We start from the raw sequence: 13,474 nt of genomic DNA on the forward strand, positions 1-13,474 counted from the left end.
GGTGTTCCTTAGTTAATGGGGGTATAGAGTGTTGAAGACCCAATAGCTGAAGCATAAGAAAGCAGAGTTGAGGGGATTTACCCGGTTCTCTGGGGACTTAAGGGGGGTATTAGACTATGGACTGCAAACCAACAAGTTATGGAATGTCTCTGAATTCAAACTTTTTTGTTTTTTAGGTAAACATGTAGAAACAAGAAGATTTTTGCATATAAATATGTTTCCTTCTTCACTGAAAAGGATTTTAAAATGGGGTCACATAGGGAAACTCCGAGTGACCACTGTTCCTTTTATATGGAACTTATAGGGATGCATGGACTATACTGAAAGGGCTTTCCAGAGGCCCTATATCAGGGATCTGAGGACCAGGGTAGAGCCTGTGGTTCCCCCACCTTCTGTTCCAACAATTGCTGCAATTTTGAGGGTCAAAAGCTGGGAGAGAAAGCTTGAAGCAGGGCTTTTGCCTTTCCCCTGGAGGATTTGGTCCCTCCTGAGTAACCAAGGAACTCCTCTGTCAGCAGGCATCTGGCTTGGTACTTTGAACTTCCTTCTATGGCCCCTGCTGGTATAGCACCTGGCACCCCAGAACTCTGCCTCAAGAAGGGAGGCACTGGCAGAATTACAACAAAGGACCCCTTGAATTTGGGGAAACTTAAATTTGTAGGGGACAAAGGCTGCAAGAAAGGAATTACAAAGTTCTCCTCTCCCTGCAGATCGAGGAGATTGTGGAAGGCATCCTTGAAAGGCTCAACTCTCAGCTGGAGCCCAGCACAAAGGAGGAAACCCTACAGGCCATAGGCTCACTGGCAGGTAGCAACATCCACACCGTGGTGCTCATGCTGCTCAACAAACCCCTGCCTTGGGGTAGGTACCTCTCCACCATCCAGGGGCACAGTCTTCTGCTCAGTAGATCTTCTCCCCATCTACCTCAAACACAACAAAAATCATCACCTAGGGTGCTTTCTGTCTCCCTCCTTTCTGTTTGATGCAAGTCAAGCCTCATCTGTATGTTCTCTGGCCTCTTCCTCTTGGGTCTCACTCCCTCTAGTCGCTGAGAACTGGTTCTTCATGGGCCTGAGAACAGATTAATCCTAGGGGCATGATCACCAGGGCCTGTGATATAGCTTTCCCTGAATCTTACAAAATCCAACTGGCACCCAGCAAAAGATGACAATCAGTGTCCTGCAGCTGCTCCTGTGCATCTCAGAGAAGAACCAACCCAGAGGAGAACAGAAGGAGATGGCCTTCTAGCCTGTGGCAATCAGTACAAAAGAGGGGAGGACTTAGAGTTCTAGGAACCTGTGGGCAGAGCTGAGGACCCAAGGGCTTGGCCTGAGTGGCCAAACACGCTTTGGGTAGGAGCAAAGAGGAGAGTGTTAACCTGGAATCATTGATGCTGTACATCAGATTAGCACTTCAGCCTCCTTTTTGTACCAAGGACTGCAGAAAGGCAGAGGTCAGTCACATTTTATGGACAAGGAAATTGACATGCAAGGTTAAAAAGCTTTTTCCAGGTCTGGGATCATTTACTGGAATGCTGCTGTGCGGATGTCAGATAAGGGATGAGAGTCAGGAATTTTGGTACTTGGGATAGGGGTAGAAAAATTTTGTTCCCATATCATCTGCTGAGTAGGTTCCCTTTCCATTCCTTGCTTCATTTCTGCCTATTTCCTTTTCTCTTCCTTTATCCCTTCTTTCTTCTGTATCTCTCCTTCCCTTCTTTTCTCTCAACCTTCCTTCCTTTCTCCCACTCTCTTTTCTTTTTATGGAAATGGGGTTTTGCTTTGTTATTCATCATTGCCCTGTACTCCTAGATTCAAGTGATCTCCTGCTTCAGCCTCCTGAGTACCTGGGACTATGGTATGTGCCACCACATACAACCAGCCCCCCCCCCCCTTTTCTTTTTCTTTTTTTGGTGCTAGTTATTGAACTTAGGGGTACTTAACCACTGAGTCACTTCCCCAGCCCATTTAAATTTTTTAAAATTTAGAGACAAGTTCTCACTGAATTGTTTAGGGCTTGACTAAGTAGCTAAGGCTGGCTTTGAATTTGTAATCTTCCTGCCTCAACCTCCTGAGCTGCTAGAATTACAGGCATGTTCCACTACATCTGGCCCATTTCATTTTTTAATGTCAAGTGAGCAGAAGAGAAAGCCAATTGCATATGTGTGGGATCTGCTTTCCCTCAGGAGAAGGTTTTGGTTTTCAGCCTGGGGGGTGTTTGTTTCCTATAAGGCTGAGTTAGAGTGTGCTGTGGCCAGTAGGCAATGGGAATGTGGGCCAGGGTGGGCTCTCACCCTGGGCTGTCAGTGTGGGGTTGTGGTCTAAACTCAATCATTCTGCCCCCCCCTCTCAGATAGCATGTTTTTTATATGAGGTGCTCTCAGGACTCCTGTGCCAGAAGGCTGTTCAGGATCTTTGCTGTCTCTGCTGTGCCACCCCTACTGAGTGACTGAGCAATGTGCTTCCCAAAAGATGGTGGTTTATACTAAGAGCAAGCCCTTTGACCCCACTATGTAAGCCTAACTTCCAGATGATGGAATAATGGAACTAGTTAATTCCTGAGAACTGTTTGGGTGGGAGGAAGAGAGACGAGAGGTAGCCATAGATGTGGGTACTGGAGCATGGACTCCTGTACTGATTCACACAACACTTCATGCCTATTGTGAAAAGATTCAGTTTAGATGGCATTTTCTTCATATGAGTTGGACCATTTCAGTCAGTCTGGTTAGACCCTGTCTTGGCTTTGTCACCAATTGTGCCATCTTGTACAAGTCACCTTTAGAATTCAGTTTCCTCATATGTAAAATGGGGGTTGAACTCCTGAATAAATTGTTTTCATACTTTTTGCTTTAACCTCATAATATTCAAATAAAGCCAAGAAATCTGAGAAATTCTGAATTGTTAGATGTAGAGGTGGGGAGAGATTCTAACCCTGCTTCTATGTTCTTATGAGCAGAATTTGAGAACTCTATAGTCCAGAATCTATATAGTCTCTTTCACAGGACTCCGTGGCTGGATGAGGCCCACATTGTTGGGGTGAGTGGATAAGCAATTGGAATTGGGTTCCATAGAACCATGAATTAATTTTTAGTGGTACTGAGGACTGACCCCAGGTCCTTATGCATGCTAGGCAAGTGCTCTGCCCCTGAGCTACATCTCTAGCCTGAGCCATGAATTATTGTCAGCAGGAAAGTAAAACCTAGCAACCTGCGCTAAGAATTGTCTCTTAACTTGCCAATGGAGAGTTTTAATCTGGGGCATTCATCGTCCCTCTATCTGTCCCTTCATTTTCACAAACTCAATGGTGGCCTTCAGTTGTGCCCTGAAAGTAGTAAAGTTGATATGCGTAGTGGCAGTGTATGATGAGTTGGTGTTCTATGCCTATGAGCATCACTGCTGGAACCTTCTGCCCAAACCATATATTACTATGTAGGGATCATGGATCTGACAACGTAGAACCATTTCTCTAACATCCCTGCTACCACTCGACCCCTGACCCAAATCTTCCAGGTCTCAATACTCAACTACAGTAACCTTTGACCTTCCCTTCCCCATCTCCCAGTCCTCTGGTCTCCTGATTCCTTAGCCCTTGTGTTTTCTCTGCTTTGTGCACACTGGTTCTGGCCACTTTCTCCAGCAACTCCTCTGACTTCCTTTGTCCTCTCTGAGTGGCATTGTGAAGAACTGTGAACTCTTTATCTTGCACTAGATGCTGAACTACTTCAGGTGCCTGCTCAATTGCTTAGATGATCATCAGAAGATCATAACCAGGAACTTCTATGTGCAGGTGAAAGCTGGGGGGATACCAACAGCTCCAGTCAATTATTTCCCATAATGGTGGGACTATGCACCAGAATGTTACATAATTTTCCCCAGAAAGAGAAAATAATAGAATTAAGCCATTGAAAATGGGGTTCCCCTCCCTGTTACTTCAGGGGCCTGGTTAAAGGGAACATGGAAAGTCTGAGGAGGAAGTTAGCAGATCTAATATGATTCAACAATCCTAACATCTGGCTCAAAATTGCAACCTCATCTGCATCATCCCCCAAATTCTTATCCTTAATCTCCATTCCATGTACAGATCAGCCACTGGTCTAAAGTGGACACAGTCCTCACCTTAGTACAGGGCTGGAGGGCATGTGTGGGGAGTACCTGGTACCCATGAGCTTTTCTCCATCTATAGCTGTAATTTCTTTGTCTGCAAAGCTCCTCTGGCACTCATAAGTGGTACAGACATTGGGGCAAGACTTTGTGGGTGATCTGATCAGGTTGATCAAGCAGCCTAACCTCATCATGAAGGAAATCGGTCTGCAAGGAATCAGTAACCTAGTACTACACCCAGTATGTATGAGCCAGCATAGAAAAATATAGAATTGAGAAAAGCAGGAAGAAACAAATTATTTGGTGCCCTTCTAATAAGGTTATACCCTCTGCCCAGTCTTCCTCTCTCTCCTTTGCTGCCTGTGCTGTATAGCACTGTATTCTCTCTCTCTCTCTCATATATATATATATATATATATATATATATATATATATATATATATATATATATATAAAATAGCTTGTGTATACACACACACACATATTGTATAACTCAGCTTTCTGTTACTGTAACAAATACCTGAGATAATCTACTTAATAATAGGAAAGGTTTACTCAGTTTATAGTTCTGAAGTTTTCAGTCCAGGGGTGATTATCTCTGTGGCTTTGGGCCTAAGGCAAAGCATCACTTCATGGTTGGAAGCACATATTTGAGCAAACTGTTAACCTCAGAGATTATGGTTTCATAATACCCTTTGAGGCCATGCCTCCAATAACCTAAGACTTCATACTAGGTCCTACCTCCTACAGGCTCCAACCACCTCCCAATAGCATGGAGATAGGGGCCAAAACTTAATTTTGACACATGGTAAACTAAAGCACACATACATACATATATGCATGTCCCCCCCCCCCCGACATGTGTGTACACATGAGTAGTTTTTACAACTTTTTTTCATTTAATATTTTGGTACATATGGATTTATTGCATTCCTTTAACTCCCAAGTAGGTTTCCACATTATTGTTGTATTATAGTTTATTATTCATTCCCCACATAGATGAACTTTTAAGTTGTTTTATATTTTTACTGTTCAACCAATACTACATTCTTATGTATGCCTCTTTACATTTGTAAATGTTTCTCCAGGCTAGACTATAAAAGGCAGACCTTTGTCATATGTATTTAGCTTAACAGAATTTAAAGTAAAACACTTAACTTCCTTTCTATCTTTTTAAAATATTTTTTTTAGTTATACATGGACACAATATCTATTTTTGATCTTTATTTTAATGTGGTTCTGAGGATCAAACACAGTGCCTCACATGTGCGAGGCAAGTGCTCTGCCACTGAGCCACAACCCCAGTCCCCCTTCTTTCTTGATATTAATTACAATCACTATCTTTTTTCATGTCAATCATTTTTAAATCAGTGTGAGGTTGATTCACTGGAAAAAACACCAGAGATAATCAATTTATTGGGAGGAAAGTTTATTTTGGGTGAAGGTTTCAGAGGTTTCATTCCTTGGTTCTTGGTACTGTTGCTTTGGGCCTGTGGTGGTACAGCATGTCATGGTAGGAGTAAGTGGCAGAGGGGCCATGTTCACCTAATTGTGGTTAGGAAGCAAAGAGAAAGAGGAAGGGGATGGGGTTCTTATGCCTCCTTGAAGGGCATGCCTACAAGGACCTACCTGATTTCCACTAGGACCTACCTCCTTATAGTAGCACCACAGGCTATGGACCAAATCTTCAATACATAGGTCTTTGGGAGACATTTAAAACCAAATGACCCAGGCATGGGGGCACTTGCCTGTAATCCCAGAGGAGGCTGAAGCAGGAGGATTTGAGGGTTCAAAGCCAGCCTCAGCAAATGCGTGGTGCTAAGCAACTCAGTGAGATCCTGTCTCTAAATAAAATATAAAATAAATCTAGGGATGTGGCTCAGTAGTTGAATGCTCCTGAGTTCAATCCTTGGTTAAAAAGCAAAAACAAAACAACAACAACAAAAAACTAGGAATGGAACCACCATTTGACCCAGTTATCCCACTCATTAGCATATATCCAGAGGATTTAAAATCAGTATTCTATGGGGTTGTGGCTCAGTGGTAGAACACTTGTCTAGCATGTGCAGGGCACTGGGTTCTACCCTCACCACCACATAAAAATAAATAAATAAAATAAAGGTATTGTGTCCATCTGCAACTGAAAAAAAATAAAGTACTGATAAGTACTTAAAAAAACAAAATCACTATACTACACTGACTTGCTTTTTTATGGAGTAATTTTTGCTCTTTTTTGGTAGCTATGTTATGCTTTGCCTCTGATTATGGTAAGATATTTCTTTTTCTTTTGAGTTTTCTACAGAAGTACAGAGAATAGTGTCATCAACTCCCAGGTATTCATCCCCCATATATAGCAAGTATCAATTCAGGACCAACCCTTTTTTCCCCATTTCTTCACCTATACCTATTCCCTGCCAGGATTATTTTAAATCAAATCCCACACTTCGTGTTGTTTTATCTAAAATAGTATACATTTCTAAATTATTCTCTTTTAAAATTAATACATGAAAAACTATAATGTACCATTATGAAATAGAATATAAACCATCAATGAATTTTCAAGAATTTGAGAAAGGGATTTGAGGCATCTTAACCAGACCCCTGAGGCTACAAATTTATTCTTTTCTGACTTTGAAGTTAGGAGCACTTCAGAGAAGCATTTACCAGTCCTAATTTACCACCCTCCTAACCTCAGAGACTGAATCATTTCTCCATGGTCATAACACTGAATCACTTGGGGAACCATGCTCCCACATAGTTTGTTTGGTCCCAAGAAAGAGAAAGGGAATGGAAATTGGGAGTTTGGAGAAAGATACTCTTGAGATTTCCAGTATATATCAGAAGAAAAATTTGATATCATCTTTCAAAACCTTTGTTAGCCAATGGCTATACCCATGTTTTTTCTTTCAATCTCCAATACTTTAGTTTTTCTATATAAAGGGTATACATTTATATAATGAAAGATTCCATGATCCAATGTAAAATTCAAATGAAAAAAATAGAGCAATATGTATGTAAAACTAAGGACAATATCTGTATTAAATTTTATTTTAGTTTTATCTATTTATTAACTATTATACAGATTAATGAGATACAGTATAATGGTTCAATATATGAACCATACATAGTGTGTAATAATCAAACCAGGATAGTAAACCTTTCAATTTCCTTAAATATTTCTACTAAAATATTAAATATTATAAAATGTAAAATATTAAAAATTAAATATTTCTACTAAAAAGTTTTTGAGTCAGGTGCAGTGGCTCACACCTATAATCCCAGTGGCTGGGGAGGCTGAGGCATCACAAGTTCAAATCCAGCCTCAGCAATTTAGTGTGGTACTAAGTAACTTAGTGAGACCCTATTTCAAAATACAAAATAACAAGGACTGGGGAGGATGGTGGAATGTGATAGACATCATTATCCAAAGTACATGTATGAAAACATGAATTGGGTGTCAAATTGGGTGTCAAAATACTTTATATACAAAAAGATATATGAAAAATTGTGGTATATATGTGTAATAAGAATTATAATGCATTCCACTGTCATTTTTTAAAATCAACAAAAACCCCCAACTATTAATATTTGATTAAATTTTGTTTATATTAATTTTCATTAGTTATTATTGATAACAATAAAATATGATCCTATTAGAAAAAGGACTGGTGATGTGGCTTAGTGATTAATTAATTGCCCCTGGGTTCAATGCCTGGTGTCAAATATTTTTGATTAACATAATAATTATACATATTTATGCTTTATAGTGTGAACTTTCATCACATGCATACAATATGTACTGTTCTAATCAAGGTAAATAGCATTTCCATTTTCTTTTGTCCCCCTTTTTATTGCTGTGTAGACAACTTTTTAATTTGATGCTATCCCATTTATTAATTCTTGGTATTATTTACTGAGTTTTAGGAGTCCTATTGAGGAAGTTGGTGTTGTGCCTCTATGTTGTAATGTGGGCACTGTTTTCTTCTATGGAAGTTGTAAAGTTTCTGGTCTAATTCTGGAGTCTTGATCCATTTTGAGTTGACTTTTGTGCAGGGTGATGGATAGGGATTCATTCTCCTACCTATAGATAGCCAGTTTCCTCAGAACTATTTACTTAAAAAGCTCTTTTCTCTGTTACATGTTTTTGGCACTTTTGTCAAGGATCAGGCAACTGTATCTTTGTGGGTTTGTTTCTGCATCGTTTATGGACCATTGGTTTATGTGTCTGTTTTTATATCAGTTCCATGCAGTTTTTATTACTATAGCTTTGTAGTATAATATGAAGTCAGGTATTGTGATGCTTCCAGCATTGCTTTCTTGACTATTCTGGATCTTTTGTTCTTCTAAAATGAGTTTTTTTTTTTTTTTTTTAGTTCTGTGAACATCATTGGTATTTTGATGGGGATTGCACTGCATCTGTGGTTTGCTTTTGGTAGTGTTATAGTTTGAATGTGAGGTGTCTCACAAAAGCTCATGTGTGAGACAATATAAGAAAGTTCAGAGAAGAAACGATTGGCTCATGAGAGCCTTAATCCAATCAGCGGATTACTCACCTGATGGGATTAATTGAGTGGTTGCTGAAAGCAAGGGAGAGGTGTGGCTGGAGGAGATGGGGCATTGGGGACATGGCTCTGGGGTATATATTTATATCTGGTGAGTGGAGATCTCTCTCTCTCTGCTTTCTGATCATTATGTGAGCTGCTTTCCTCTGCCACAGTCTTCCTCCATCCTGTTCAGCTTCACCTTGAGCATGAGGAATGGAGTCTGCTGTCTGTGGACTGAGACCTCTAAAACCATGAGCCTCCAAATAAACTTTCTCCTCTACAGTTGTTCTGGTCGGGTCCTTTAGTCTCTGCAGCCAAAAACCTGATTAAAACAGTATGGCCATTTTAACTATTAATTCTGCCTGTTCATGAACATGGGAGGTTTTTTTCTATCTTCAAATGTCTTATTCAATTTTTTTCATCAGTGTTCTATAATTTTCATATATATAGGTCTTTCACACTTCCTTAGATTTATTCCTAGGCATTTTACGTTTTCTTGAAGCTATTGTGAATGGAATTGTTTTGATTTCCTTTTCAGCAAATTCATTATTGGTATATAGGAAAGCTGTTGCTTTTTATATGTCAATTTTATATCCTGAGTATGTCCATCTCCTTATCATATGTTGTGTTTGGAGCCCTTGAGCTCCTCTCTTCTAGTACTTCATAAAATTATAATAGGTTATCGTGAGTTATAGCCCCTCACTGTGCTGTGTTACACTAGGACTTATTATTCCTACCTGTGTTTGTGTGTCCATTATACCTCCCTCTGTCATTCCACTTCCTCTGCCCTTACCAGCCTCTAGCAATCACTGTATAGAAATGTCCTTCTGCTAGCCACCTGGTCCTTGCCAGGAGAGGGGGTCAAAGTAAAATGAACTTGTTGGTTGCATCTCAAGAGAGCAGCCATGATACATCAAGGATGCTAATAACTAGGAAGCAGTATATCTGTCCTCTTTGCTCTCACCCTTCCTGCAGTTCTGCCCCCCAGCATGTTGTACCACTGATGCTTTTTCCTTGCTTTTAAGCTGAGATCTCTGCAGTATAATCTCAGGGAAATTATATCAAGGATAGAATTGTAGACCCCTCTGAGTACCAGAGACTTTGCCTTTTTAATTGCACCCAGATTCTAGCAACAAATGTCCACATCATCTAGGCAGGAGGACACTTTTCCAAAGGAAGGTAATTCTAGCTACACTTACATCCATACCTAGTATCCAGCACTTCTTGTGGCAAAAAACAGAACAAAACAAAAAACCCCAAAACTTACATATTTTCTGTTATAATACAGGCAAGTACAGCTCTTTCTGTTTCCAGTATAAATGAAATCATGATACTATAGACTTTGCTTCTTTTGAGGAGCTAATACCAAAACTGTTCTTAGAGTCAAATTCTGGTCCTGCATGATTTGGCCTCTGTCTGCATCTCTAATTTGTGGCTGGTTCATCTTTTGGTTTTCAGCTCAAGCCTCAACTTCTCCTATAGGCATTTACTGATAGACATCTACAGGGGTCCTTTCAGTCATTCTTTCTCATTAGTCAGTTCAGATTCCTTTTTTGTTCTGAATTTGTGTTTGCTTGTAAATGTGTCTTTCCCTCAGTAGAATTAATTTCTCGAGGATGTGAAATCTGTCTTGTTTACCACTGTGTCCACAGCACCTAGCCAGAGTGCCTGGTGATATTTAAGGACTCAATATTTGTTGATTGAGTGAATGATTATTGTTTATAACAGTGAAAAATTGGTGACTATTTATTTAGCAATGGTGGTTCATAAAAATATGATAGGATCATGTGATTATATTACACACTATATGGAAAATATTTATGGGAAGAAAAAAATATTAGTCCTATGTTTGTAAAACAAAATTCTGTCTTCAGTATTAAAAAAATACTACAAGGTAACTAAGTATGAGTGATTCCTCTTCCCCAACCCTGCTTTCTTTCTTTCTTTCTTTTTTTTTGCTTTGGTACTGGTTGCTTAGGGCCTCACTAAATTACTGTCACTGGCTTTGAACTTGTGATCCTCCTCTCTCAGCCTCCTGAGATGCTGGGATTGCAGGCATGTGCCACTGCACTTGGCCTCACTTGTTTTTGAGCGGAGTCTTGTTATGTTGTTCAGACCTGACAGGAACTTCCTGTCTTAAAATCCCTTTGCTTTAGTGTGCCAAGTCAGTGCTTTTGTCCAGTTGGATGTGCATACTACCACACCCGGTTTTCCTTTCCTATTTTCAAAAACAATTTGTGTTTGAAATATTTTATACAATGAAACAAGTGATATTTTTACAGTGACAAGAATGATTCTAAATGGAATTATGCAATAATGACTTAACATTTGGGAAGGACATGCATGGGGCTAGGTAGATAGTTCTCAGGGATCCAGAGTCTGAGTTGATCTCTGGTTTCAGCTTTTGAATGTATGATCCCAGGGTGCCTATCTAATTGATGGTCAGTACTATCCTGAAAAAAGTGGATGACGATGTGAGATACAGGCTTCCCATACTTCCAGGCTGAGCCAAATTAGCATTAATTTTCTCAAGGTTTTAGCATCAGAGGAAGCCCCAGAGAGAAAAAAAGTACCTCCTTCAAGATTGTCAAATGGGAAACAGATAATGTTACAAGCATTAATATGTAATCTGGAATTGATTCCAAGGTTTTCTAAATTCCTTTTGCAAATGGCACAATGGAAATGTGAAAAACCCCTTGCTTATAACTGGCAATTTATATAAAACCTCAGTGGAGACAAGCATGATGTCTAGAAGTCCAATTAAAAGAAGCTAAGTCTGTCTAAAAAGCACCTACTTAGCCATCACGGTGAATATTTAAAGCTGGTGACCGAGGCTTTTTTTGGTTGTTTGTGCACGTCAGTGCTTTTGTCCAGTTGGATGTGCCATTTTGATCTTGGAAGATATGTTATGCTTATTGTCCTTTTCTCCCTAGGGGATTGGTGGCTATGGGATATGCACTTGTAAATTTATTTTCTCACTCCAAAGCTGGCTGGCCTCATTCTCAGTTCTTGGCATTTGGGGATAAACCCTAGTGACAGCTCCAGAAGCATGTCCTTCAACATTTAGGAAAGGTTCTCATGACAAAAAGAAGGGACATGATTTCAGAACAGCTTGGAACTTAGTTTTCTATCTTTTTCTGCACCTCTGCACATGCTGGAAGACATTCCCATTCTTGATACACACAGGCATGTTCAGATTGCAGGGTAGAACATTAAAGGGAGGCATATAGGTTATGTATTGCAGAATAACTATTACTTTTCTCCCATCACTGAAGACAGTGTATCACATAGCCACCAAGTAAGTGATGTTCTTATTTGATAACTTAAAACCATACTAACTTATTTATTTTGATGTTTTTATCAGTGTCATAGTTAACATAGTAGTTGGGTTCATTTTGAAATAATCATGCCTGCATGGAATATATTTTGCTCCATTTCAGTCCCAGTAATTGTTCTCACAATCTCTTCTTCCTTTCCTGTGTTTCCCTTCCTCTACTTGACTGGTCTTCCTTCTATTTATTGTTTTAATTAGTTGATACTTTATACATGTACATAAAGGTGAAATTCACTATGTATTTGGTCAATTTCATTTCTATTCCTTCTCCTTCCCCCTCAATTCCTTTCCTCTATTCTACTGATTTCACTTCTTTTTTTGTGGGATCCCCTCCCTTCACTTTAAAAACCATTCTGAAGCTTTGGTTTGAATCTTTGTTCCCTCTACCACGTAACAATTGTAGGGTCTCATGGTTTCCTCCACTTTTTCTCTGGAAACAGGGTACCTTAACTGTTCTGTGACCTGTCCAACTTCATGTTTTCCCAGAGGCTTTAACCAGGTGGGGGCATTGAACATTCCCAGGCACTGATAAGGGTGTGTTTAGGTTCTTGCCCAAAACACTGGAAGAAACTAGCCCTGGCCCAGAGCCAGATTCTTTCAGCCTCATATAAATTTTATCCCCAAGCCCATTTCTATGGACATCCCTGGGTATGACATCCCTTTCTCTCCAGATTCACCATGAGAATATGCTGCAGCCACCCTATACTTAAATTTCCCTGGCAAAGGCTTCAGACTTTGACTTGTCAAGCCTCCACAATTACGAGCCAATTCCTTAAAATAAATCTCCCTGCTTCTCTCTCTCCACATCTTGCTGGTTCATTTTTTTATGGAAAACCCTGTACTATACATGGCCTCATTTTCAAGATTCATACACGTTGTTACACTTGTCATAACTTTTCTTTTGAAGGCTGAATAACATAGTAGTTAGGTTCATTTTGACATAAAGTATGTATGTACCACATTCACATTTTGTTTAGCCATTCATCTATTAATGGACTCTTGAGTTGCTTTTACCTTTTGGTTATTATGACTAATGCTACTATAAACAAACATGCACAAATATATCTTTAAGATCCTGCTTTCACTTCTTTTAGGTATATCCAGAAGTGGAATTGGCAGATCATGTCGTGTTCTATTTTTAATTTTTTGAGAAACCCTCATACTGTTTTTCCATAGTTGTACCATTTTATACAGGCAGTATATAAAGTTCCAATTTCTCCACATCTTGCCAATACTAATAGTAGCCATCCTAATGGGTTGAGAGAGTATCTCATGGTCTCTTTGATTTACATTTACCTAATGATTAGTTTTATGGTTTGGATGTGAGGTGCCCCACAAAAGCTCATGTGAGACAATTCGAGAGGTTTCATAGGGGAAAAGATCATGTTGTGAGAGCCTTAATCCAATCAGTGGATTAATCACCTGATGAAATTACTGAGTGGTAACTGGAGGCAGGTGGGGTGTGGCTGGTGGAGCTGGGAATTGGGGTCATGGCT

The 13,474-nt window shown here is 39.7% G+C and overlaps 1 protein-coding gene across 2 annotated transcripts in view; it reads left to right on the plus strand.

Moving 5' to 3' along the window:
* Positions 1 to 469: 469 nt before the first annotated feature.
* The window catches only part of LOC124078559 (uncharacterized), a 51,614-nt gene continuing 38,609 nt past the window's right edge, over positions 470 to 13,474 (plus strand). The window contains exon 1 of one of the 2 annotated variants that reach the window (XM_046423403.2): positions 470 to 861. The gene's annotated coding sequence lies outside the window, so the exon portion shown is untranslated. The remainder of the gene's footprint in view (positions 862 to 13,474) is intronic. The other variant, XM_058572371.1, reaches the window with a different exon arrangement.

Source organism: Marmota monax, unplaced genomic scaffold (genome assembly GCF_021218885.2).
Source record: "Marmota monax isolate L192 unplaced genomic scaffold, Marmota_monax_Labrador192_F-V1.1 WCK01_AAM20220418_F8-fsc01438, whole genome shotgun sequence".
Lineage (NCBI taxonomy): Eukaryota > Metazoa > Chordata > Mammalia > Rodentia > Sciuridae > Marmota > Marmota monax.